General features: G+C 40.6%; 1 pseudogene; it reads right to left on the minus strand.

Moving 5' to 3' along the window:
- Positions 1–19,500, minus strand: part of LOC126022012 (fatty acyl-CoA reductase 2-like) — a 30,599-nt pseudogene extending 11,099 nt beyond the window's left edge.
- Positions 19,501–26,946: the final 7,446 nt, after the last annotated feature.

The raw sequence follows: 26,946 nt of genomic DNA on the forward strand, positions 1-26,946 counted from the left end.
CCACTAAATATGAAAACCCTGAAATGGATAAATTCTTGAACTCTTATAACCTTCCATGATTCAATAAGGAGGAAGTAGCATATATAAACACCCCCGATACACTATTGAGGATATTGAAACTGTAATCAAACTTCTGCCAAAAAGGAAAAACCTAGGTCCATATGGGATTCACTAATGAATTATTTTGAACCTTTTCAAGAGGAAATACTACCAATCTTAGCCAGGCTCTTCCATGAAATTGAAAAAACAGAAACACTCCCAACAAGCTTTTAGGAAGCCAACAGCACCTTGATTCCACATTCAAACAGAAATGATGCCAAAAAAGAAAACTACAGACCAATATCCCTGTTGAATGTCTTTCACTTTCTTAAAAACCATACATGTGTGGAGACCATTCTGCATTCTCTCTCCCTCATCTCTCTCTCTTCTATCCCCTCTCTCTCTCTCTCTCTCTGATTTTATTTCACTCAGCATAATGGACTTTCATGTACATCCATGTATAGGAAAATTTTATGACTTCATCTCTCCTGACAGCTGCATAATATTCCGTTGTGTATATGTACCACTATTCTTTTCTTTAGACATTCATTTTTTGAAGGGCATCTGGGTTCTTTCCAGAGTCTTGCTATGGTAAATGTGCTGTAATGAATATAGGTGTAAGGAGAGGATTTTTGTATTGTATTTTTGTGTTCCTAGAGTATATTCCTAGGAGTGGTATAGCTGGATCATATGGGAGCTTCGATTACCAGTTTTTAGAGGAATCTCCCATATCGCTTTCCATAAAGGTTGAACTAGACAGCATTCCCACCAGCAGTGGATTAAGAGTTCCTTTCTCTCCACATCCCCGCCAACACTGTTTATTCTCATTCTTTGTGCTGGTGGGAATGCCATCTAGTTCAACCACAGAGATTGGCACACATCACAAAGAATGAGAACAAGCAGTGCTGGAGGGAGTGTGGAGAGATAGGGACTCTTAGCCACTGCTGGTGGGAATGCCATCTAGTCCAACCTTTATGGAAAGCGATATGGAGATTCCTCCAAAAATTAGAAATTGAGCTCCCATTCGATCCAGCTATACCACTTCTAGGGATATACCCTAGGAACACAAGAATACTATACAAAAATTCCTTCCTCACACCTATATTTATTGTAGCACTATTCACAATAGCCTGTCTCTGGTATCAACCAAGGTGTCCTTCAACAGATGAATGTGGCTAAAGAAACTGTGGTACATATACACAATGGAATATTATGCAGCCTTCATGAGAGATTATGGCATGAAATTTTCTTATACATGAGTGTACATGGAATCTATCATGCTGAGTGAAATAATTCAGTGTTAAAGATAGACACAGAATAGTCTCACTCTTCTATGGATTTTAAGAAAAATGAAAGACATTCTTGCAACAATCCTCAGAGACAAAGAGAGGGGGGCTGGAACTTCCAGCTCATGTCATGAATCTCACCACAAAGATGGTGAGTGCAATTAAATAAATGACTACACTGAGAACTATCATAACCATGTGAATGAATGAGGGAACTGGAGTACAAGTGGGGGTGCGGTGGGGTGGAGGGAGATTTGGGACATTGGTGGTGGGAATGTTGCACTGGTGAAGGGGGTGTTTGTTACATGATTGAAACCTAATCACAATCATGTTTGTAATAAAGGTGTTTAAAGATATTATTTTAAAAAAGACTCAAGAGGATATGAAAGTAAAAATGAGAAAACTTCAAACAGAGATGAAGTAACTAAAAAAATTTTGTAGAATAATGAAAAACTTCTCTAGAAGTCTTTACAAGCAAAGTAGCAACTGCAGGGCAAAGAATAAGTGATCTCAAAGATGAGCTGTATAACACAGAGGCAGCAACAGTATATGAAAAGGAGTCTTAAAGTAAATGAATGGTTGATGAGAATATATATACATATACATATATGTATATAGTTATATATATATATAACTATATACATAACATATATGTTATGTATATATACATATATATACATATATGTCCTAGAGCCTGAAGGTTCCATATAGAAGAGACAAATAAAAATACTCCAAGAAATCCTAATCAGAATGATAAAAACTATAGAGATAAAAATCTGAAAGTACAAAATAAAATAAGGATATCACACACAAAGTAGCATCCTTAAGATTTACAGCAGTTTTATGAAAGGAAACACTTCAGGCTCAAAGGCAATGGTAGGATATAGTGAAAAACTTAAATAAAGGCCTCACCAAGAATACTTTATCCAGCCAGACTCTCATTCTGATTTGAAGGAGACGTACACAACTTTACAGATAAACAACAGCTCAGGAAATTTATATGCACAACCAACTTTAAGATAAAACAAATCTCACAAATGGTCAAACTTCTTAAAAAAGATAACACAAAATTTTAGAAACAATCGCAATATCAATTAACTAAATGCACGAATTAGCAGAAAGAATGGCATGGAATTTAAAAAATTGAATATGACATTTTACTGCCTGAAAGAAACAAATTTGAGTAGTCAAAGCAAATACAGATTCTACGTCAAATGTCAGAAGACAATCATTCAAGCAAACAACTCCTTCAAAAACTCTGGGGTGATCATACTAATATCAGACAACATAGACTTCAGGCGCAAAAAAGTTATAAGTGACAGAGAGGGTCATTCTTAATAATCAAGGGATATGTACATAAGGAAGAAATCATACTTATAAACACATACGTATCCAATGAGAGCCAGAAAATAAAATAATTGTTAACAGACTGAAGAAAGACATCATTAGCCACACTATCATAGTTTGAGAATTTAACATTGCTCTAGCACATTCTGCTAGATCATCCAGGCTAAACCTATTGGCTTTGTAAGAAGAAATTGTATAGAGGGGAAAAGTATATGTATGTATATACTTGTATATATATGTATATATACACTTGTATATATACATATATATATAGCTGAAAAGCCATATATTGTCCAAATTTGTCCAAAGGACAAATTTATATTATTCTCCAATTCACAGGAAACTTTCTGCCAGATAGAGCACATATTAGGAAACAAAATACACTTTCATAAAATACTTAGCATAGAAGTTTTGATCAATTGTCTTTTCAGACCATGATACAATGAAAATGGAAGAGAACTACAAACAAAAATGGAGAAATAACTATAATACCAAGAAGTTAAACAGTTGGTCAGAAAGGAAATAAAATTTCTAAAAACAAATAAGAATGGGGACAGAAGTGGGCAGAACTTATGGAACACAGCAAAATCAAAGGAAAGAGGAAAGTCTATACCTTTGTAGCATTCATAAGGAAGGAGAAAAGAGCCCATATAACTAGCCTGACTGGACAAATTAAGAAATTGAAAAATGAGAACTAAAATAATCTATAATCAGGCAGAAGGAAATAAATAATAAAACTTTGAACAGAAAGTTCAAAGTGGAATAGACGTGAGTACTCAGAGAATGTTCCCCAGACATACAATCATCTAATCTTTGACAAAGAAGGAAGAAGTCCTAAATGGAGCAAAGAAAGCCTCTTCAACAAGTGGTGTTGGCACAACTGGATAGCCACTTGCAAAAAGCGAACTAAGACCCACAGCTAACATCATGTATGAAAGTAAAATCCAAATGGATTAAAGACCTCAATATCAGACCCAAAACCATAAGGTATATAGAACAACACGTAGGTATAACACTCCATGACATTGAGACTAAAGGCATCTTCAAGGAGAAAACTGCACTCTCCAAGCAAGTGAAAGCAGAGATTAACAGATGGGAATATATTAAGCTGAGAAGCTTCTGTACCTCGAAGGAAATAGTGCCCAGGATACAAGAGCCACCCACTCAGTGGGAGAAACTATTCACCCAATACCCATCAGAAAAGGGGCTAATCTACAAAATATACAAGGCACTGACAGAACTTTACAAGAAAAAAACATCTAATCCCATCAAAAAATGGGGAGAAGAAATGAACAGACAAAGAAGAAATACAAATGGCCAAAAGACACACGAAAAAATGCTCCACATCACTAATCATCAGGGAGATGCAAATCAAAACAACTATGAGGTACCACCTCAGACGACAGAGATTGGCACACATCACAAAGAATGAGAACAAGCAATGTGGGCGGGGATGCGGTGAGACAGGATCTCTTATCCACTGCTGGTGGGAATGCCGTCTACTCCAACCTTTCTGGAGAGCAATATGAGATTCCTCCAACAACTGGAAATTGAGCTCCCATATGACCTAGCTATACCACTCCTAGGAATATACCCTAGGAACACAAAAATACAATACAAAAACTCTTCCTTACACCTATATTTATTGCAGCACTATTGACCATAGCAAGACTATGGAAACAACCAAGACACCCTTCAACAGATTAATGGCTAAAGAAACTGTGGTACATATACACAATGGAATATTATGCAGCTGTCAGGAGAGATGAAGTCATGAAATTTTCATATACATGGATATACATGGAATCTATTATGCTGAGTGAAATAAGTCAGAGAGTAAGAGAGAGATAGAGAATGGTCTCACTCATCTATGGGTTTTAAGAAAAATGATAGACATTTCTAAACCATTTTCAGAGACAAAAGAGAGGAGGGCTGGACATTACAGCCCACCTGTTGAACCTCACCACAAAGAGTGATGAGTTTAGTTAGATAAATAACTACATTGCGAACTATCCTAATAATGAGAATATATGAGGGTAATAGAAAGCCTGTCTAGAGTACAGGTAGGGGCGGGGAGGAGAGGAGGTATATTTGGGTCATTGGGTGATGGGAATGTTACACTGGTGATGGGGGGGGTGTCATCTTATATGACTAAAACCCAAGCACAATCATGTTTGTAACCAAGGTGTTTAAATAAAAAACATTTTAAAAAAGAAATTAATAAACTAGAGGCCCCCCCAAGAAAAACAATTCATAAATCAGTGAAAACAAGAGTTGGTTCTTTGATAAACAGATCAATAAACCATGAGCAAGACTTAGAAAGAACACTAGTAAACCAAATTAGAAACTTAAAGGTGGACATCACAACAGATACTGCAGAAATCCAAAAGGTTATCAGATATTACTTTGAGAACCTCTATGCCACAAAATGAGAGAACTTAGAATAAATGGATAAATTCTTGGACTCCTATAATCTCCCAAGACTGAATCAAGATGATTTGGAATACCTGAACAGACCTATCACTAAAAAGGAAATTGAAATGACAAAATAAAGTCTTTTCCAAATTAAAAGCTGATGCCTAGGGAGGAACTACTATTTCCTAGGGAAGAACTACTATTTCAGGAACTACTATTTCCTAGGGAGGAACTACTATTTCAGGAACTATTTCAGGAACTACTAATTCAGGACTCCTATAATCTCCCAAGACTGAATCAAGATGATTTGGAATACCTGAACAGACCTATCACTAAAAAGAAAATTGAAATGACAAAATAAAGTCTTTTCCAAATTAAAAGCTGACGCCTAGGGAGGAACAGGCTATTTCAGAAAATTGAAGAAACAGAAACATGCTCAAATAGTTTCTATGAAGCAAACTTCACTGTGATATGAAAAGCACACAGATGCACCACACTAAGAACAGAATTATGGGACAATATACTTCATGAGAGAGACACAAAGACCTTCAATAAGTATTTGCAAGTAGAATACAACAATTCATCAAAGAGATTATATACATAACCAGGTAGAATTCATCCCAGGCATGCAAAGATGGTTTAACATATGCAAGTCAACAAAATAAACCACATCAGTTTTAAAAAGGCAAATCATATGATCATATCAATAGATAAAGAATACATTTGACAAGATCAAGCACCCATTTATGATGGTTTTTTTTGAGGGGGGCACACCTGGTGATGCTCAAAGGTTACTCCTGGCTATGCACTCATAAATCGCTCCTGGATTGGGGGTCCATATGGGACTCTGGGGGATGGAACCTCGGTTCATCCTAGGCTAGAACCAGCAAGGCCTTAACGCTCCATACCACCACTTTAGCCCCAATTATGATAGAGTTTTATATTCCCAGCAATACCATTTCTGAAGATACACCCTACGGACCCAAAATATAAGAAAGAAAATTTTTCTGCACTCTATATTCATTGCAGCATTATTCATAATAATGAGAATCCAAAACAGCCTAAGTATCCAAGAACAGTTTGATGGATGATGAAATAGTGGTACAAATCTTGTGTATATTGGTGCATTGGTACATTTCATTGTGTAGACGATGGAATTATTAAATGGTATTATGAAAAACTAAGTCACGAAATTTGCTTATACATGGTAGTATATGGAAAGTATCATGCTGAGTGAAATGAGTCAGAGGGAGAGGAAGAGACATAAAATAATCATACTTATTTGTAGGATAATGAAACATAATATAATAATTATACCCAAAAATAATAGTGACAAGGGCCAATAGGACTAATCCAAACTTGCACAAAGGAGGGGGTGGCTTGGGTGTAGTTATAACAGAAAAGGAGACATTATGAAAATGATAACTGGAAATGATTACTCTGGACACAAACTGGGTACTAAAAGGAGGTAAAGATTTATGCATAATACCCCATCCAGTAACAATATTTCAAACCACTGTACCTCAAAAGAAAAAATGAAAGTGTGAGAGAAGAAAAGAAGAAAAGGAAGAGGATAAAGAGGAGGAAGAAGAAGAGGAGGAGGGGAAGAGGGATGCGAAGGAGGAGGAGAAGAAGAAGAAGCAGGAAAAGAAGCAGAAGAAGAAGAAGAAGAAAGAAGAAGAAAGAAGAAGAAGAAGAAGAAGAAGAAGAAGAAGAAGAAGAAGAAGAAGAAGAAGAAGAAGGAGGAGGAGGAGGAGGAGGAGGAGGAAGAGGAGGAGGAGGAGGAGGAAAAGAAGGAGGAGAAGAAGGAGGAGAGGAGGAGGAGTAGAAGGAGGAGGAAAAGAAGGAGACAGAAGGAGAAAGATAACATCAGGAAAAAGATGAAAAAAGAAGAAAAGTTTAGGAGGAAAAGGCAGAGAAGAGGAAGAAGAAAAGTGGAAGAAGAAGCAAGAAAAACAAGAACAAGATAAAAAAAAAAAAAGAACAAGAAACGAAGGTCTGCCATGAAGGCAGAGGGGGAAGGGTGGGAGGGAAATTGGAGACACTGGTGGCAGGAAATGTGCAGTGATTATGGGATGGGGTTGAACTTTGTATGACTGAAGCTTATCATGAACAACTTTGTCAATATGATTTGATTAAAAATTTAAGCGGGGGAAAAAGTTCACTTCAAGTTAATGTGAAAACAGTAATATTCACAGAGACAGAGCTCTGAAATAGTATGAAGGACACTTAAGAAAGAAACCATGATGCTGTGGCTGCAGACTCGTCTGCTTTCAGATTTGAAAACCCGATTGGTAGTTCTCTTAACTCTGTCAAGAATTAGACTGGGGAATATTAGGCTGTTTGAATTTCTGCCACAAGAATTATCTTCAAGGCTCTGATTTTAATTGTGATGCCACTTTCGTGAGCTGACTCAGGACATTAAAAAGAGAGATCCCATGTGGTGTGTGTAGAGTGGCATAAAGCAGAGTTTTGAAGAGCATGGAACCACATCCCCAATCACAACTTTCCAAATCAGGAAAATCAGGAGTTGAGTCATGATCTGTCTTCCAGGCAATAAAACCTACCACCAACAATAGGGCCTCCATTAGACTATATAATCCATCAGAGCAACTGCTGTGGCTGCTGTCGCTGCACTAAGCCCCTTAACAGTATTGGACAAGCCACTGTGGCTCATAACATGGCCCAATAACCTTCATGTAGGCTGGGCCTGGTGCCATGTCCCCACATATACCTACCGCAACAATGAGTACATTGGGTCCATTCAGGTTATCCACCCAACCCTGAAAGGAGAAGGCATTAATTAGCTGGTGGCATCTAGAATAGCTCAGTTTAGTCTTCCCTATTCTGACAACAGTAATAAGGATACGCTGAACCCAGAATCCCAAGACAGTGGGATGCCAGGTGCCTCTTGTGCCCATGAAACTGTTCGTCCTTGCACCCTAATAGAACAATGGGTCACACTGCACAAATTTCTGGGACTTGTGACCCACCAATGTTCTTATCATCCACTGTTTCTCATTGCATGCAGCTAACTCAGCTCCTGTGAGAAATATTTCAGATGTGACAGGCACAAATGACAGATTTCTACTGAGATCTGTAGGATTTCAGATGAAATCTGTGGTTAGTGAGAAGCCATCATTCCATTTGGTACAGAGCCATATGGGCATGTCAGAGGGAAGATATTGGGGACACATCACATGGCATCATCTCTTAAGTAAACTCACTGAGTGAATTATGGAGCCCAGATGTGCGGCCAGGAAAAGGAGTGCAATAGGTGCTTGTGGTCACTTGGGACATGGCATTACTTAATGAGATTGGGACAGTTTGGGATGCTGGAACTCATTCTTCCTGGCCCCACATTTCACAAAAAGATTCACAAAAATTGATTGCACTCTACGCCCTTCTTTAAAAAGATGCAGAAGAGCCGATGTTGGCACACACCCTGGGTTTTTAACCCTGGCACTACCCTGCCCCAGAATGCTACAAAAAAGAAACATGGAAGTAAACAGATTTGAGAACAGTTATTATTGGGAACAAGAGCTTGCCTTGCATGTGACCAATCAGGATTTGATCCCTGGCACATCATGTGGTTCCCCAAGTTTTGCCAGAAGTAATCTTGAGTATAGAACCAGAAATAATAACTGAACACTACTGTTACCCCCAAACAAAAACAAAAGAAAATAAAAATCACCATTATTCCTAAACAAAGGTCTTCATGAGTTTTCATGATTCTCATTCATGCCAGCTGAAATACAGTGCTGTCCTTCCAGAGAAATGTCTTCCATGTCCATTTACAACTAGTACTAATGATTAGCTTTAGGTGAAATGTGGGGCAATCTCAGTGTGGGCACAGGGGTGGAATTTGCAGAGTGATGTGAGCATACTTACTGGAAAAGGATCCTGCCAAGTGGCTCCCACGATGGAGGGCCTGACAATGGCTATGTTAAGATTTTGACCCTCTGTCTTCACCAACATCTCTGCCAGAGCTTTGGTATAGGTGTAGGTGTTGGGCCTGTCCCCAAGCAGCTTGGGGGTGATTTCATCAATAACGGCATCATCTAACCACCTGCAAACACGAAAGAGAAGTCTAGTATACCAGATAGCAGACAGACACAGTCACATGCTAAACTGGGATTCAGGGAGCTCTTGGTGGCCTATGTGGAACATAGTCTTATCCACATGCCTGTGCAGAGAGAAGGCTGCACTTGTGCAAAATTTGGCAGAAAATTTCACTTAGTCCATGACAACTGTGTTCAGCAGCACACAGTAGCTAAGATGATTCCTTCCTCTCCAGGAAATCCCAACACCTACAGTACTCCTGAGCAGAGTTGAAGGGGAAGTTCGGCTGTTCCATGTACAACTGGAAACCTCCTTGCTATCATAAAAAATTTTTAATCACATTTTTTTTTGGTTTTTGGCCCATACCCGGCAATGCTCAGGGGTTACTCCTGGATCTCTACTCAGAAATCACTCCTTGCAGACACTGGGGACCATATGGGATGCTGGGATTCGAACCACCGTTGGTCCTGGGTGAGCGCTTGCAAGGCAAACATGCTACTGTTGTGCTATCTCTCCGGCCCCTATCATAAATGTTTTAAGTTTAAAAAAAAACTTTTAAAATGTTCTTAAGTATTTTTTTAAGTTTTAAAAAAGTTTACAAAAATGTTTAAGTTTTAAAAATGTTTTAAATTTTTTAATTATCATAAATTTCCTAAAATTATATTTGGTACCTCAACATATACAAGTGACTTTTGTAGATATGCAGCTGTTCCAATCAACCCACAGCACATATCTAGAATACATTTTTAGTGGCTATACAAATTTGGCAATAATTTTTCAAGATATCCTAGGAGATGCGGGACAAAATGAACAGTCTGGCAAATGGAATGATGATGGTCCTGAAGTAGCTTGAATCTATGATCTACTAGAGGGATCTAATAGTGTCTCTAAAGAGGGGTCTTCCAGGGGCCGGTGAGGTGGCGCTAGAGGTAAGGGGTCTGCCTTGCAAGTGCTAGCCAAGGAAGGACCGCGGTTCTATCCCCCGGTGTCCCATTTGGTCCCCCCAAGCCCAGGGGCAATTTCTGAGGGCTTAGCCAGGAATAACCCCTGAGCATCAAACAGGTGTGGCCCCCCAAAAATAAACAAAACAAAAAAGAGGGGTCTACCAGACCCCCTCACATTAATTTAATGAAGGAGAGATCTCCCAGGAATCTAACAAAGGTAATAAAACTGTGACCCCAAAAATATCTGATACTACCAGTGCTCTAATATGGAATTGACCAGTGCAATTGTCAAGCACCTCTGCTTCCCAAGAACGTGAGTCACACAGGGTTGTGACATCAGCACTCCATATCTTCAGAAAGGTGGTGAGAGCTAGGCTGAAAACACCCAACTTTGGTAAGAAACTAGCAACAAATACTGCCATGTGTCTTATGTGTCTTAACAAGCAGGTCTATTTGGAAAATGTTGGTGTATTTTTCATGCTGTGCTGTGCACTCAATCCTTGTCTGGAGCACAGAGCTCTGAATACTCTTCCAGAAACAGAAAAACTCTTGGCTGTCCTTGCTGTCTCACCAGAACACAGTTGAGTAACCAAATTTTTGACAGAAACTCAGCTCTACATTATTACAGAGAATCTCCCCCTGGTATGGGGAGCAAGAACCTGAGTGTGTTCACAGAATATTTGGGCATCTTCTCTGGCATTTGTACCATCACGTGTTTTTCAATTGGAAGAGGAACACAAGGCTCTACAAGCCAGAAAGAATGGAAAATACTCTGATCCCAGATCTTCAGGATGGACAAGAGAAGGTGGAAGGTATAGGAGCCCTGTTTGGGAGCCTGCTATTGTGCTCAGGAGCTGAGGTACTGGAGATGAAAACCAGAACTTCTCTATGTACAGACTCAGTCTCTCTATGGTCCTATGCTGATCCCCTGATCTCTGGTAGTATGCTGAGTCTCAGACCCTATGCTGAGCTCTGAACACCTCAGCCCCACATCATCAAAGTCAGAAGGGTATTGTATTGGAGGCCACAACAACGATGAGTGGCCCCACCTCTGTGCTGCTCCCACACTCAAAGCCTTTTCTGAAGAGCCACAGCAGAGATCACATGCTCTAGGAGAAACTGGCTTGCTCATGGATCATGTGTGCCTCTGCAGGGACATTGGACCTCCATTCTCCAGCTCAGAGACAACCTCTGGCCCAGAAAGCTCCTCTGTATCCACGATGTAAACCCTCAGATATCAGAGACAGCTTTATCACCAACAACTCCAATGCTGCCTCCTATCTTTGCTTAGGGAATTTGATACAGGTAACAGAGCTCTCAGAGCATCTTCAAGCAAGAAGCCAACTTCAGGACAAGCATGTAGGAGCAAAGGACTGGGCAGATATACCCAGGATGTTTGCTGCATTCCTTTTTTTACACACAGCTTAAAAATGAGAAAGAAGGGAGCAAAGTGATAAAAACTGTGGACAAGGGCACTTGTCTTACACACAGCCCACCCGATATTAATTTCCCACATTCAATATGGTCTCCCAAGCGCCTGCACCCGGAGTGATTTTCAGAGCTCAGAAGCCAGAAGTTAAGCCCTAAATATCCACCGATGTTTGGCCCCCAAAACAAAAGAAACCAAAAAAACCAACACTGAGAAAAATTCTGATGTTGAGTGGAGGTGAACCAAGAAAGCAGACACAGAGTACAACCTTCACAAGAAGGGATAGAGATGGGGTAATATAGGCAGAGACAGAAGGACAGCAGAAAAAAGCCTGCAGTAGAGGCAAATGCCAACATACATCTTCCATCTATTTGTCCTGCCCTAGCAAAGAATCCTTCCTCTTCTCATTACTAACAACTTCAACCCTGTCTGTTCCCCCAAGTGGTTTTGTCTTGGAAAACTCCATGGAATGTCCAAGCCAGAAACTGGTAACTGTCATCTATCTTATCTCACAAGGGAGGACATTCCAAGGCCACATAGCAATGGAAACTGAGCCTGGTAGTGCTTAAGCTCTGAAGATGCAAGAAACATTCCATTGTGAGCATTCCTGCAGTTCATTCAAACAACTGTTCTTGAAGGAAAGAACAATCCTCATTCCCCTTCACCCATCCACATAGCAAGCTTGCAGGGATTGAAAAAGAAAAGAGTTTTAGTGAGCTCCTTTTCTGAGTTCTTGTTCCCAGAGCTTGTGATCTCACTCACCCCACAAAGGCCAGCTAGCCCTCCAAGCCAACTTACTCCAGAGAGTCGATAATTTGCTGGGCTCCACAAGACATGGATACACCACTTCATTAATGTACTTGCGGTTGCAGTTGGAATAGGCCGTGGAGATGTGGACAAAGGCTTCCAGACTGGGCATCTGGCTGGCGATGCGCAGGAGCTGCTGTGTGGCTATAACGTTAAGTTGCATAGCATTTCTGTAGCAGAGACAAAGCAAGGGCTGCTCAGATCACCATTGCTGCCCTCACAGCCCAGACTCTGCCTTGGGGCCTGGCTACAGCTGGCTGAAGAGATACAGGAAGCATTTACCATGGCACAGGGATCCCTTGCACCAGGCCTGTGCCAATTGCCTGCAGCTCACTGGACTCATTCATTGAAAACCAAGTGATATGGACACCTAAATGCTGAAGGTAATGCCAATCAGACTTGTACTTTTTTTTGTTTGTTTTGTTTTGTTTTTTGGGTCACACCCGGCAGTGTTTCAAGGGTTATTCCTGGCTCTACGGTCATAAATCGCCCGCAGCAGGACTCGGGGGACCATATGGGATGTCGGGATTTGAAACCAGTGACCTTTCGCATGCAAGGCTAACGCCTTACCGCTGTGGCAAGCTCTCTGGCTTGTACTTTTTTTTTTAACTAAAAAAAAATGTTTGTTATGTTTGGACCTCACCTGAAAGTGTTCAGGGCTTACTCATGGATCTAAGCTCAGGGAAAACTTCTGGGGGGTGGGGGGAACAAGGGAGGACTTATATGTGGTGAATAGGACCAAACTAATGTTAGTTACGTGCAAGGCCAAGAAGTACCCTGTTTGCTGTACTATCACTCTGGCCCCAAACTCCTAATCTTTTAAAAAAAAACTGGGTGTGAAATATTTTTAAGTCTAACCAAAAAGCATAGGCAGGTCAGAAGTAACCAATAAATTTCAATTAAAATTGATGAGTGTGGACTTTTATTATACTGGCTATGTTAATACTGGCTATGTTAAATTTATGTGTATAGCTTTGCATTATTCTTAAATGTTGAATGAAAATCAAGTAAGGTAGTATAGCTGTAGGTTTTTAGAACTGAGATCCATAGATACAGATAGGTTTAGCTTATGTCTTGTGCCTGGATGGCAACTTAGCATTACTAGTCAAACAAACTTCCCCAGTACAGAAGTGATCTGGGATAGAATACAATTCCATGTGGACTTACAAATTAGAGCATTGGGGGTGGGGGAAGAGAGTATAATGTGTAGGGTGCTTGCCTGGCACAAGAATGACTTCATATGATCCTTGAACCCCGATAGTAGTGATCCCTGAGAACAAGAGCCAGGAGTAAGCCCTGAGGCTAACTGGACCATTGGGTATGATCCAAAGACTAAAAATAAAATTAATAATAGTAATAATATAAAAAAACCATCAAAACCCCAAAATAAATAGAATAGGACATTAACCATTAATGAAAAAATCCAGAAATAGAATCTAGTGGTCTACAGCTATTTCCAATGAGGTGAAGCCATTGTGTGTGTGTGTGTATGTGTGTGTGTGTGTGTGTGTAAATTAAACAGAAACAACTTTCAGATGAACTGAGAAGGTCGTAATTATGATTTCCCCAATGTTAAAATGGTTATCCCCTACACAGACTTTCTAGGAGATGGGCAAGTTTCAGTATTTGGGACTGTTTCTCTTTCACTGAGAATATCTTTAAAAAAAAAAACAACTTTAAAAACAAACTATAGAAACAGATAAAACAGGGTGGCATGATACTCAAAAGGCTGGAGCTCACAGCAACATGCAAAAATATGAGCACTGAACCATCTAGCTCACTTTCTCAATATGGCCCCAGGACGCTACTACCTGCTCAGGATGCTCCAAGTAACACCTACACCCAGACACAGATACCTCAAGGACTCATTGAAGCGCACAGTGGCAGCAGAGTGGAAGACAACGTGGTGTTCGCCAGCAGTTCCTGCATATCCTCTTTACTAATGCCCAGGTCCTGGTGTCTGAGATCAGCATGATGGCTCGGATCTTCTCATGCACATTTGGCACATGCTTCTCTGACTTTATCAAAAAGCTGGAACAGACACAGATGGCAGCTCATGGGGACCACCTCCACCAGCTCTCCTGGTAGATTCAGTACCCGCCCCAGATATCCCCATCCCCCTTTGGGGCTCTCTGAGAACACATGTTTCTTAAGGAATTATCCTCCAGAGCTCACTGGATGGAGCTGTGAAGGAATGTAGGTAGGAAACCCTGCTGTCTTGACACCCAGTCCTAAAAAACTCCAATCAGAGGCTTCAATCAGGTTTACCTAGTCTGAGGAAGTTACCATGAGAGGTCAGCAGAAGTCCCTGACTGGCTGTGCTAATCATGGGACCAGATAATCCTGGCAAGACTCTTCAAGATATGATTTTAATGGAAGACCTTTGCTAAAAAAACTACCAAACCTGACAATCTTCCAGTATAAACTTTTCTGAGATAGCACATTCTGGACTTTTTATGTAGCACTATCAATAAATGAACATTTTCAAATGTACTCTTCTAAAAAATGGTTGAAGTCATACCCTGGCAGTGCTCAGGGGATCCTGGCAGGCTTGGGGGACCATATGGGATGCCTGGATTTGAACCACCGTCCTGCATGCAAGGCAAATGCCTTACTTCCATGCTATCTCTCCGGCCACTAAAATTTATTTTTTATTTAAGATTAGGGGGCCATACCTGGCAGTGTTCAGTGCTGACTCCTGGCTCTTTGTTAAGGGATTTCTTGTGGGGATTTCAGGGAAACATATGAGGTGATAGGAATAAAAGTGGAGTCAGCCCACACCTAACACCAGCACCCTGCCTACCCTACTCCTCTTTTTCTCCAGTTCTACTCTCAGTATTTTGAACATTATGACTGAATGACATATATGCAGAAGGGATTCAAATCATGTTCTAAGCACAGCCAGGTTTGGAACTGCAGCGATCTCTTTCTGATAGTCTCTGCCACCATGAGTGTCAAATCAACTCAGAATGAAAAGAACAGCCTCTTGCCTCCTATCAATGAAGCAGACTGAGGGGCAGATGTGCCATATAGTCAATATAAACTTTGCCTGTGTGAGAGGTCAGGTCAGGGGCAACAGCTGACATAGAGATGAAGGCACTGGATCTACAAGTGCATTTGGTCATCATACTGCAAGTGACTGCAGCAACCACTGGCTCCATCTGAAGCACATAAGGCTGACTACTGTCCTCCATGACTTTCTTTGGTGGTTGGGGTCACTCCCGGCTGGTGCTCGCGGTTCCCTCCTGGCTCTGCACTTTGAAATCACTCCTGGCACGCTCAGGGGACGTTCCTGGATCAGCTACATACAAGGCAAAAGCCCTACAGATGTGCTATCTCTCCAGCCCCCTCCATGACACTTATTACAAAAAGCAAGGAGAAAAAAATACCTAAAATAATGACCCACAGTTAATGTGGTTTAGTACAAAACAAAGTCATGGGCCTGTCAGCGGCATTGGGTAAATCCAGATCTTCAAACATCAGACCTTGATTGAAATCCGGAAATACTGGAGTGAGGGAGACACACACACACCACACACACACACAGAGAAAGAGAGAGAGAGAGACAGAGACAGAGAGAGACAGAGAGACAGAGAGAGAATGGTGTAATGAAGAGAGAAAGAAAGAAAGGAAAGAAAAGAAAAGAAAGAAAGAGAAAGAAAGAAAGAAAAGAAAGAAAGAATGAAGAAAGAAAGAAAGAAAGAAAGAAGAAAAGAAAGAAAGAAAGGAAAGAAAGAAAGAAAGATAAGAAAGAAAGAAAAGAAAGAAGAAAGAAAGAAAAGAAAGAAGAAGAGAAAGGGAGAGAGGATTAGACTAGATTACTTGTAAATGATACCAATGGAGGATAAAACAAGATTGGGTATCCATGCCATGGCCAGAGCAGGGCAAGCATCGATCATTGGCAGTGCTGAGTCCCACAGCTTGGCCTATGCCTCCCACTGACAGATACATGACTGGGAGGCCATGAGCAGCAGTTACTGTAAGTAGTATCATTTTATAAGTAGTAATTGACAGTCAACAGCCCAGAGGGAGGACCTATTGGGGCATATCCAGAGTGTTCCATAGAGGAAAGAGACAGTGTAATCAGCATTTCCAGAACCCAACAATGCGGCTTCAGATAACACTATCTCATAGGGGCACATGAGGCCATGAACTGCCAGAACTGACCATGGTATTTATCTAGATATCTTAAACTTAGTCAGAGATGGGACAGAAAGTCAGATATTTTGTGGTGAACCTCAAGTCCAGTGAGAACATAGAACTGAGCAGAGCCTAATAGTGTCTCAGAATGAACCTAACTCAGTCTTAGACTTTAGGTTTCTGAAGCTCTGGTTGTGTGGAGACCCTAACTCCCATCCCCACACTTCATGGCAATCCCCACACACAGATCATAGGAGTGGCCTCTAGTGATAGCTAGCAGTCCTAGCTGTGTCAGACATGGAGGGACTTTTTAATGTCATTAATCCCACTGAAATGGCTCTATTAATGAAACAGCCATGCATCCTCATGCCACATCTGTAATTAATAGCTGTCTTTATAATTGAAGTGAGATCATGTTACCCAGCTCTTCCTTCTTCTTTCTGATCTTCCCAGCAATTCCAATAGACCTAGGATTGGAGGTTTTGTTAGCCCTAACCCCCTAGCAGCCTCTGTGATCCTTTGGAGGGTTTTACCTCTGAATGCCCACTTTTAACTCTTCAGATTCATGGGAAGGAGTTTAATGGAATCCCTATTCATGCCGGGGTAATAAACTGATTATACTGAAGAAATAATTGTCATTCCTGTACCAATTGTTCAGACATTCATTGGATTGACTTTAACACACCTATCAATTCCCCTCTCCTCCGTTCTATGCAAAGCCTTTTCTGTTTTGTTTTTTTTCCCTCTGTGCTCTTCCCTATCCCAGATTTATTGCTTCCCTTATTAAACTCCATTATCCCTACTGGTCAGCACCCCTTTGTCCTAGAGCACACCTCACACCACTGGAATAAGAGGACTGCTATCTACATATGATGCAGTCCAGTCTCTTACACATCATCATGAACTGACACTTTCAACCAGAATGACCATTAATCGGCTTTTCCATTGCCTCTCTGACTGCTCTTTAATGACATATTACCTTGTTAGCTGAAATAGTCCTCAATAATAAACCTACCTTGACATGATCACAAGGGGGGATATGTGTATTTCTTTGTATGTATTTCTTGGGAAACAATATTGTTATTCTTATAAATTAGAGATAGTAGACCACAATCTAGCCATAGTACCCTGGTGTCATCCTAATAGTATACCCGCATGGATCAACTCCATTCTCTCCCCTATAGTACCTCATCTATACCAATTTACCATCTAAATCTCCCCAACCCAGAGATCTTTTGATATATCTAATACTTTGTGGCAATGTCCTATTTTTACCCTTTTTTGCATAGACCCAGTAAAAATGGAGTTCCTATCCATTAGACCTTGAAACTACAAAATTCAAACCTTGTACAAGAGTCCTAGGCCCTGAACATGTGTCATATCAGCTTGACTTAAGCTTCAATTTCTCTGAGATTGGCCTAACACTTCAAAATAGAAGTCCCTCAGAGGGCCTTAGCTAGAACCTGGGCAGCCTTTGTTTCACTGGGCCATGATAAGAAAAATTAGAGAGCCAAGTGTGATGTTTTACAATGACAGCCACTAATGAGAAAATGAGGTAAATAAAGCCTTTACTTTCCCCAAGGATAAGAAGAAGGACACTCTGGTTTAGGCAAACTATAGACTAGTCTGAAATCTGCAGCTAAAAGGCCAAGTGCTTCCTGGGAAAAAACCACCCTGCTCTAATATAAATCTAGGTTAACAGTTTTTATCCCAGTTTTTCTGAACCTATACAAAATAACAGCCACTTTTTTCACTTTGCAAAAAGCTCTGCTTTGGTATAATGTTCTGCTCACCCATGCTGTTTGCAGCTCTGGTACTACTGATTCTGGTATCCTGCCTCTTACATATGGAGAGCATGACATCTAGCCCATTTCAAATGTTTTTGTTTAGTAAACAGAAAAGGGGGAGATATAGCTAAACATAAAGAGCCTAACAGAGCAAACATCTTGTTTCTGTCCCTAGACAGAGAATACATCCTGTTTCCTCCCTAGACAGAGCAAACATCCTTTTTATATCCCTAGAAAGAGAGAGACCGTGTCCTGTTTTTCCTTTAAAAAAGAGTACACATCTTTTTTTTCTCTTAAACAGAGCACTTATCCTATTTTCCTCCTAAGCAGATTGGATCCTGTTTTTCTCCTTTTCTGATTGACTGATTTTTCTGATTGACCTGATTGGCTGGAACACATAAATGTCCTTTCCTACCTATAATAAAGTTGTTGGTCCCCAAAGTGTCTAATGCAGGGGTGGCGAACAAGTTCGACACAAAGAGCCAAAATTTTAAACTGTGAGAGTCAGAGAGCCACACCACGCAGTGGCCTGCCAAAACAGACAAACACTCACACAAAAGCATATCATTTTAACAATAATCTAATAAACACATATTGCATTTTGCCATTTTGAGTAAGGGTAAAAATCCTGCAGTGATGGTGAGGGTATGCTGCATCCTCCACACTAAGAACTAACGTTAAGATGTGACACAACATGTGACCCATGGCTCCCCCCGCTCACTGGATGGGAGACCGGATGCCAAAGCCTGGGGGCGAGACTGCACGCTCGAAGATCTCGCCTCAGAGGTCGCTCCTCAGAAGCAGCAGAACAAAATCCAAACTTGGCAAAGAGCCACAGCATACAAAATAATGATAAGAGGCAGAGAGCCACATTTATTTTGGCTGCTGGAGAGCTGCGTGTTTGCCACCCTGGGTTCCCAAGAGAGTATGTCTCTGGCATAGAGGTAACAAATCCTCAGTGCTATCCCTTGCAGCCTGCAGTTGTGCCCACTTCAATTCATGAATCCTGGAAAAAGCAGGAGAGCATTTCCAGCCTTGTTCGGCCACACACCTACCTTACAGCTGAGCATCTGGTCCACTCTCTGCTCTGGTGTCTGGCCAGCTTTGGGCCTCACCAGGATGTAGATGACCCTAAGATTGGGGCTCGCGCGCAGAAGCTTCTCCAGAAGCACCTTGCCCAGGAAGCCGGTGGCCCCAGTGATGAGGATGGACTTGCCCTCGTAGAAGTTTGCAATCGTGGACATGACTTCACACAGGTCACAGTGCTCTGAAAGGAAGATTCTGCAGGGTAGAACAGTTAGAATCATAGCCAGCTTACCACCGAACCCCACCATGGTTGACCTGATCAAGGACATCCCTGTCAGGGGCACCCTCATCATAGAACCCCATCACAGACACCTCCATCACTGTTCTGAGGAATCAGGTGGCTCAGTTGCAGGAAAAATCATGAAGTACCAGAGTTGGAAGTAGCATCTCTACAAAATCTGCTGCTGTCTACAACAGGTCTAAGGCTTCTGAGCACACCCAGTGAGTATCATTCCATGGGGGTGGGGGACACAGAGTTGCCAGTTTCATCTGCTGCATGAGGCTCATGTCATGTCCCAGTGGTTCAGACCATCTGCCTGATGGTCCTCTTAGAGTCTGACTGCTAGTGAAAGGAACAAGAAGTTTTTGCTTTTTCATAAGTGTAAATATAGTTTAAGCCTTTTTAAAATATAGTTTAAGTTTGAGTTTTCTTAAGTTTTCAAGCCCCCTGCATTAGGCTGTCAGAAGGCCTCCTGCTTTCTGGCCTTCAAAGCTGCAGGCCAGCACTGGCCGAAACAGATAAGAACCTGGCCCTGCTCAAGAGAGGGCAGTGTACTCCCAATTTGCTCATGCTCTCTATTTTTCTTTTTCTTTTATCTGATCTTGCAAAACTTTCAGTAGGACGGCCACCCCCATCTTTTAAAATAGGATAAGAATGTAACCTTAAGATTTAATAATTTCCTGTTAAATTTTAATGATGTTTCTTTGTTTTGATGAATGCCTCTTTCTTCTTACTGAGTTATGTCTGTGAGATAAGTGATGATGCTATTCCTTTGAAAACTGCTCTATAAAAACCCTGCTGAAATAGTGGTTCGGGGGTCTTTGCTCTGAGTTTCTTCTCTTGGCATTGACCCTGGCGCCAGAATAAAATTCACCTTTGCGACTTGCATGGTCTCCTGTCTCTCCTTGGAGGTCTTGAGACAATGCCAGGGAGAAGGAGATTTATCCCCGACCTCAACACTAGCAAGACATACTTGTGCCAGATTCTTTGGCCTTTTGGGATATTTTTGTTCACCAATGTGCTCAGCTAATCATGTTGGCTCTAGCCTGTGACTCTATGTCAGGTTTACAGATGACTAAAGAAAAGCGATCATTGATCAGAAGTTGTAGAGATATACATGTCAATGAATTCCTAGCTCAGGCGTCCGAGACATTGGAATATTAATGCATCCAGCCAAGAGTAGGTGGCACAAGAACCCAATAGCAAAGAGGGTTCAAGCCACAGCACTGAGTTCACCAAGTTGGAGAATCCCTGAGTCTGGAGATCACTGAGTGTGAGACTAATTCAATGTGAAAAATCACTGAGAGCAAGAAACACTGGCTGTGAAAATCACTGAGAAAAACACTGAATGTGAGAATCACTAACTGTGAGAAACACCACTTTCTTGGATTGCAGGAGGTTGATTTTCAGTGGATCCTGCCCCAGGGAGCCCTAGCTAAACAGTCCACACACTATGCCTTTCCTGCCTTTCAGTGTTACTGCACAGCCAAATAATTTGAATAAAAGAGTCAATGCAACAAAACACAGGTGGGATGGACTGGTGTAAGACTCTGATAAACCAGGTGGAGGGAATGACAAAACATGAGCCAGGAGGATGTTTATGAAGCAAAAATTAAGTCCCATTCCCACAACACTCAGTGGGACAAGACCGTTCGGCTGGTGCATGCTGCCCCCTCAGCATGAAAAAAAAATGAGGAATCTGCATTTTGAAAGGCTACCAAAGTGCCCCAGCACTATCACATTCCCCTTAGTCACAGGAGCTGTTCTCAGTGAGGTTGGCCCTTAACCCTCTCACCCCTGACCTGGGTCTGCTCAACCTCCTTCTAACAAAAGTAACCTATGTATTCCCATGTACCATTTCATTGCTACACCCTCCCCAGTGTTACCCATCCCTCTCCTCTTTCCCCAGTCCTTTACTGAAAGGCTTTACTCCTCCGTGCCTGAGAAGCCTCTCCCCACCCCTCTCCATTGCCAAGGAACCCCTTCCCCCAGGACAGATTATTACAGCTTCCTTCCACTCAAGGTCCCCCTCTAATCTAACCTGGATCAAAATTCACCTTTCCTGTTCATTTTATTTTGCAGAACTGAAGTCAACCTATTTCCTTCTTCCAACGTTTTCGCAACCTGCTTTTCCTTCTTCTTACAACAGCCTAGAGTAATGACTACCTTTGGGTTCTTAAGTAAGTGCCAGTAAGTACAGTTTCTGCCCAACAGTAGAAACAATAAAACTCCATGATTTATGGGGCTGGAGCAATGGAGCAATAGGTCATTTTCCTTGTATATGGCTTAACTTAGCTGGGCCTGAGTTCGATCTCCTGTATCCCATATGGTCCACTGAGCTTGCCAGGAGTGAGCTCTGAGGGCAGAGACAGAAATGTCTCCAGAGTGCTTCTGGATATGACCTCCCCTTACCAAAACAAAACAAAACAAAACAACAACAAAAAACACATCGTGATTCAAATACAGCTCAGTGTCCCAAGGCAGTGGGAAGAGGTAAAAAAAAAAGACTGAAAGAGATTCCCAAAAGGTGATGATACTAAAGCTTGGAAAGTGGAGACCCCTCTCAACTCAAGGAAAAACCTCCTTCTCCCTGCTTCAAAGTCACATCCCCACAAAGGCACCTGGGATGAAATCCAGCAGGACAGGAAACAGAAGATCACAATCCTACAAGCCATATAAAAACCATGGGAGATGTTGTGGGATGGGGAATTGGCTGTCAGGGAGCAGAATACATGCCTGACATGTGTGAGGTCCTGGGTATAAGATAATACTATGTTATCAACCCCAAACAAAGATGTTTTCCAAATTTCTTTCCAGTAACTTCTTCCTTTGATCTTTAAAAGCCCATTGGATAGTTACTTTTGTATCCTACTGGACTTTCTTCCCCCTGGTATTGAGAATTGGTTTTAATAAAGAGAACACTTCTGCTTTTGGAGGGCACAGAGAGAGCACATGGCAAAGAGGCCATAAGGCAAAAAGCAGACTGACTCTACTCCTAACTGTTTTATATATTATTTCTCAGCTGTTATCCTGCTTCATCAGACCCATCCACCTAAGTATTTTTATTTTAGAGTGGGATCATTCCCAGCACAATGTGCTGCCTTGCTCTCCATCACTTCTGGAGCTGGTCCCTGTCAAAAACAAAAGTGATTCCACTCAGCGCAACTTGAACATATTTTCAAACAAGAAGAAATGAGCAGTATGAGACTTGTTTTTCTTGAATTTAGAACCATTTTCAAACTCTACAAACCAGACTCCAGGATGCTATATGGAGAGATGCAGACAGTGGTGGAAAGTGAAGACACCTTTATCTCAGCCCTCATAGTTTTCCTTTTCTAATCTATGATTGAGACTTTATGGAGACTAAAATAGAGCTGAGATATACTCGGATTTGCAGGGATAAGGATAATAATAAATGAGAGGAGATACTGTGTATGTATGGGGTCATGGTTTTATCCCTGGTACCACGTGACCCTTGAACACCATCAGGGGAGTCCTAGAGATCACTGATCATGGCCAAGTGTAGCTCTAATCATGCTCAGTACTTCTGGGCCTGAACAACAGCACATCCTTGGACCCTAGGCATTATGTAAGAGCCTGCCCCAGACAAAAATAGAACATAAGGAGAATTACAAATCAGCTATAGTATATATAGTGCACCGAAAAAAATAACATTGTTTGGTATGCCCCCCCAAAGAAAACAAAAATGAAAAAAAGCAGATCATTAAGTGTCAATTCTGATTATACAACGCAATTGGGGGTGAACTAACAAAATACACAATCAAAATTAGCCTTTCATTTTATTTTACTTCATTCAGCGTATCGAATTCCAGCTCAAATGCGGCTAAATTAGCTCCTTGAACATCTTCAGAAAAAATGGTAGGATCACCCTTTCTCTCAGTCTAAGCCAGTCATGTCTAGTGCAATGTGTTTTAATTATACATCTCATTATCATTATTACTATTATTGTTATTATTATTATTATTATGTGTTTGAACTATATTCCACGGCGCTCTGGACTTACTCCTGATTAAGCATTCAGAAATCACAGTTAGTTGGCTCAGGGGATCAAATGGGATGCCAAGGATCAACCAAAAGTTGGCAGTGTGCAAGTCTAGCACACTCCCTACTATATTATTGCTCTGGCTTTCAGTTCATGTTTAAAAATAAAATGTCATGTGTTTTAAATACAAATGCCATTTATACATCTATGGTGTGTTTCTATCTATACGAATGTTTTTGCTGAAAAGAAAATTAAAATAAAATATGAATGGCAAGTAATTATATAATACCTCTAAAAAATGGTTAACATTTTTTGAGGAATCTCCATATTATTTTCCATAAGTCTGAACAAGAAGGCATTCTCAACAGCAATGAATGAGAGTTCCTTTCTCCCCACATCCCTGCCAGCAATGATTGTTTTTGTTCTTTATGATGTGTGTCAGTCTCTGTGGCATGAGATGGTATCTCGTCTTAATTTGCATCTCACTGATAATTAGTGATGTGGAGCATTTTTTTCATGTGTCTATTGGCCTTTTGTATTTCTTCTTTGAGGAATTGTCTTCATTTCTTCTTCCCATTTTTTATGGGGTTAGATTTTTTCTTGTTAAGTTCTGTCAGTACCTTGTATATCTTAGTTATTAGCCCCATCTCTGATAGATATTGGTTGAATAGTTTCTTCATTCTGTGGTAGTGTTCCTGATTCTTCAGTTTCCTGAAAGAGCCTAAAAAGGATTGGTAGTACTTACTCTTGAAAGTTTGAAAGAATTCATTAGTGAATCTATCTGGACCTGGGCTTTTGTTTTTAGGAAGACTTTTGGTTACCATTTTAACTTCCTTAATAGTGATGAGACTGTTTAGATATACTGCATCATCCTGATTCAGCGGTGGAAGATTATAAGAGTACAAGAATTTATCTATTTCTTCCGGGTTCTCATGTTTTGTGGCATAGAGTATCTCAAAGTAGTCTCTGCTTACCTTTTGGATCTCTGTAGTGTCTGTAGTGATCACCCCTTTTTTCATTTCTAATCAGGTTTATTAAGTTTCTCTTTCTTTGTGAGTTTTGCTAGTGGTTTATAAATCTTATTTACTTTTTTCAAAGAACCAAATTTTGCTTTTGTTGATCTTTCAAATTGTCTTTTTTGGGTTTCCACTTCATTAATTTCTACTCTAAGCTTTTTTATTCCCTCTGCCTGCTTATTTTAGGTTCCTTTTGTTGATCATTTTCTGTGTCATTAAGCTCTTTATGTAGGCCCCTTCTTTCTTTCCAATGTGTACTTGCAAAGCTATAAATTTTCCTCTTAGTAGAGCTTTTGCTATGTCTCATAAATTCTGATAATCTGTGCCTTCAGTGTCATTAGATGGGTGCGTATATGTTTAGGATTGTGATTTTTTTCCTGTTGTACATATCCCTTCATTATTAGAAAATATCCATCTTTGTCCCTTATAACTTCTCTGGCTCTAAAGTTTACAAACATCTGATTTAATATAGCCATTCAGCTTTTGTAAAGGATGCTAGGATGATTTTTCTTCAAACTTTAATTCTGAGTCTATGTTTGTTCTGACTAATCAAATGAGTTTCTTGTAGGCAGCAGAATGTTGGATTTCATTTTTTGATACATTTTGCTAATCTATGTCTCTTAACTGGTGCGTTTAGCCCATTGACTTTGAGACAGATGATTGTCATGGGATTTAGTGCCATCTTTGTGTAGAAGTTTTGTGTGTCTTTTGGTCTGTTTTCTTCTTAAAGTAGACGTTTCAGTTTATCTTTTAAGTTTGAGTCTGTAAAGTTTCTGAGCTGCTGTTTATTGTGAAGATACATATACTTCTTCAAACCTGAAAGTAAGTTTGGCTAGGTGCAGTATTCTAAGCAAAGCATTAATTCGTTTCATTAAGTTTTGTCACTCTATTCCACCACTGTCTTCTGGCCTTTAGGGTTTCTTATGACAGGCCTGCTGTAAGTCTTAGGATGCTCCTCTGAATGTAATTTCCCTTTTTAATCTTGCTGCTTTCAGTATTCTATCCCTATCTGTGGAATTTGTCATTGTGACTATGATGTGTCTTGGGGTGAATTTCTTTGGGTCTCTTTTAGCTAGTACTCTTTGGGCATGCAGGAATTGGTTGCATTCAGTCTTTAGCTCTGGGAATTTCTCTGTAATTATGTCCTTGACTGTTGATTTTTTCTGGGGATTTTCTTCCTGGGTTTCTGCAACTCTAGTGATTCTTAAGTTGTTTCTTTTGAGTTCATCAAAGACTTCTATTTTCATCTGTTCACAATCTTTAAGTATTTTTTCATTTCCTTTAAGGTTCTTTTCCATATCTTCTGCTGTATGGAGTGTTCTGTATCTCATCTTCCAGATCACTAATTCTCGGTGCTCAGTCCTCAGTTGCTGTTACTCTGTTTGAAAGGCTTTTCATTGAGTTTTTCATTTCATCCACCAAGTTTTTCAGACCTATTATTTAAGTTTGGAATTTTCTGTTTTTCTTTGTGGTCTTTCAATCTATGCTTTTGTTGAGTTCTATGAACATCCTCCATATTCTTTCTCTAAACTCCTTTTCTGAGAGACTAACTAGATGCTTACTACTTTTCAGGTCATCAGAGCTTCCATCTTCATTCTCTATGCATAGTTTTGTCCTGTGTTTTTTCCCATTGAAACACTTGTAGCATAGTTTTTACTATGTGTTGTGATGGGGTTCATGGGCTAGCAGATGAGCATGTTAGCAAAGCAGAGTGGCCATGCTCCATTGGCTCCACCCTTCTTGGACGGAGGCAGCTTATGATCCCTGAGGAGATTATGTTCGCTGGAATCTTTTTCGGATTTTTCACACCTCACACAGAAAAGCAGGAAATGAAGCAGGAGGAAGCAGCAGCCTGTTATGTCTCTTTGTACCCAAGCTCATGACAGGAAACAGTCTCCACACTTCTCTGGAAGAGACAGTCTACCTTGCTTATGGGCCCTAAAATTATGTTAGCTGGAATTTTTCTCAGCTGTCTTATGTAGGAAAGCAGGAAGCAGAAAACTGCCTATATCTTCTAATGTCCCTCTCCACAGGAATTCTTGGATAAGGCATCTGAATGCCATGGGCTCTTTTTACAATGCTCATCACCATTGCTTTAAGAATGTTCTCTGCTTATTCTAAACCATGAAACTTTTTTCAGCCAAGTTCCCCTCCATCGATGTTGATTACTGAATAAAGTAGAAAACTTTTTCACTTGACATGCCGGCTTTATTTTTTGAAGCACTTTGACCCATTCTACCTGGGTCAGTTTTTCAATGGATTGATTCATTTTTCCATCTATGTGTGAGAGTGTGTGTGGTGGCCACCTTATATTTAATGTCTGTCTGTGATATATGTAATATTTGTTTGTACTGTATTTAGCCCT

The sequence above is a fragment of the Suncus etruscus genome, chromosome 11, assembly GCF_024139225.1.
Source record: "Suncus etruscus isolate mSunEtr1 chromosome 11, mSunEtr1.pri.cur, whole genome shotgun sequence".
Lineage (NCBI taxonomy): Eukaryota > Metazoa > Chordata > Mammalia > Eulipotyphla > Soricidae > Suncus > Suncus etruscus.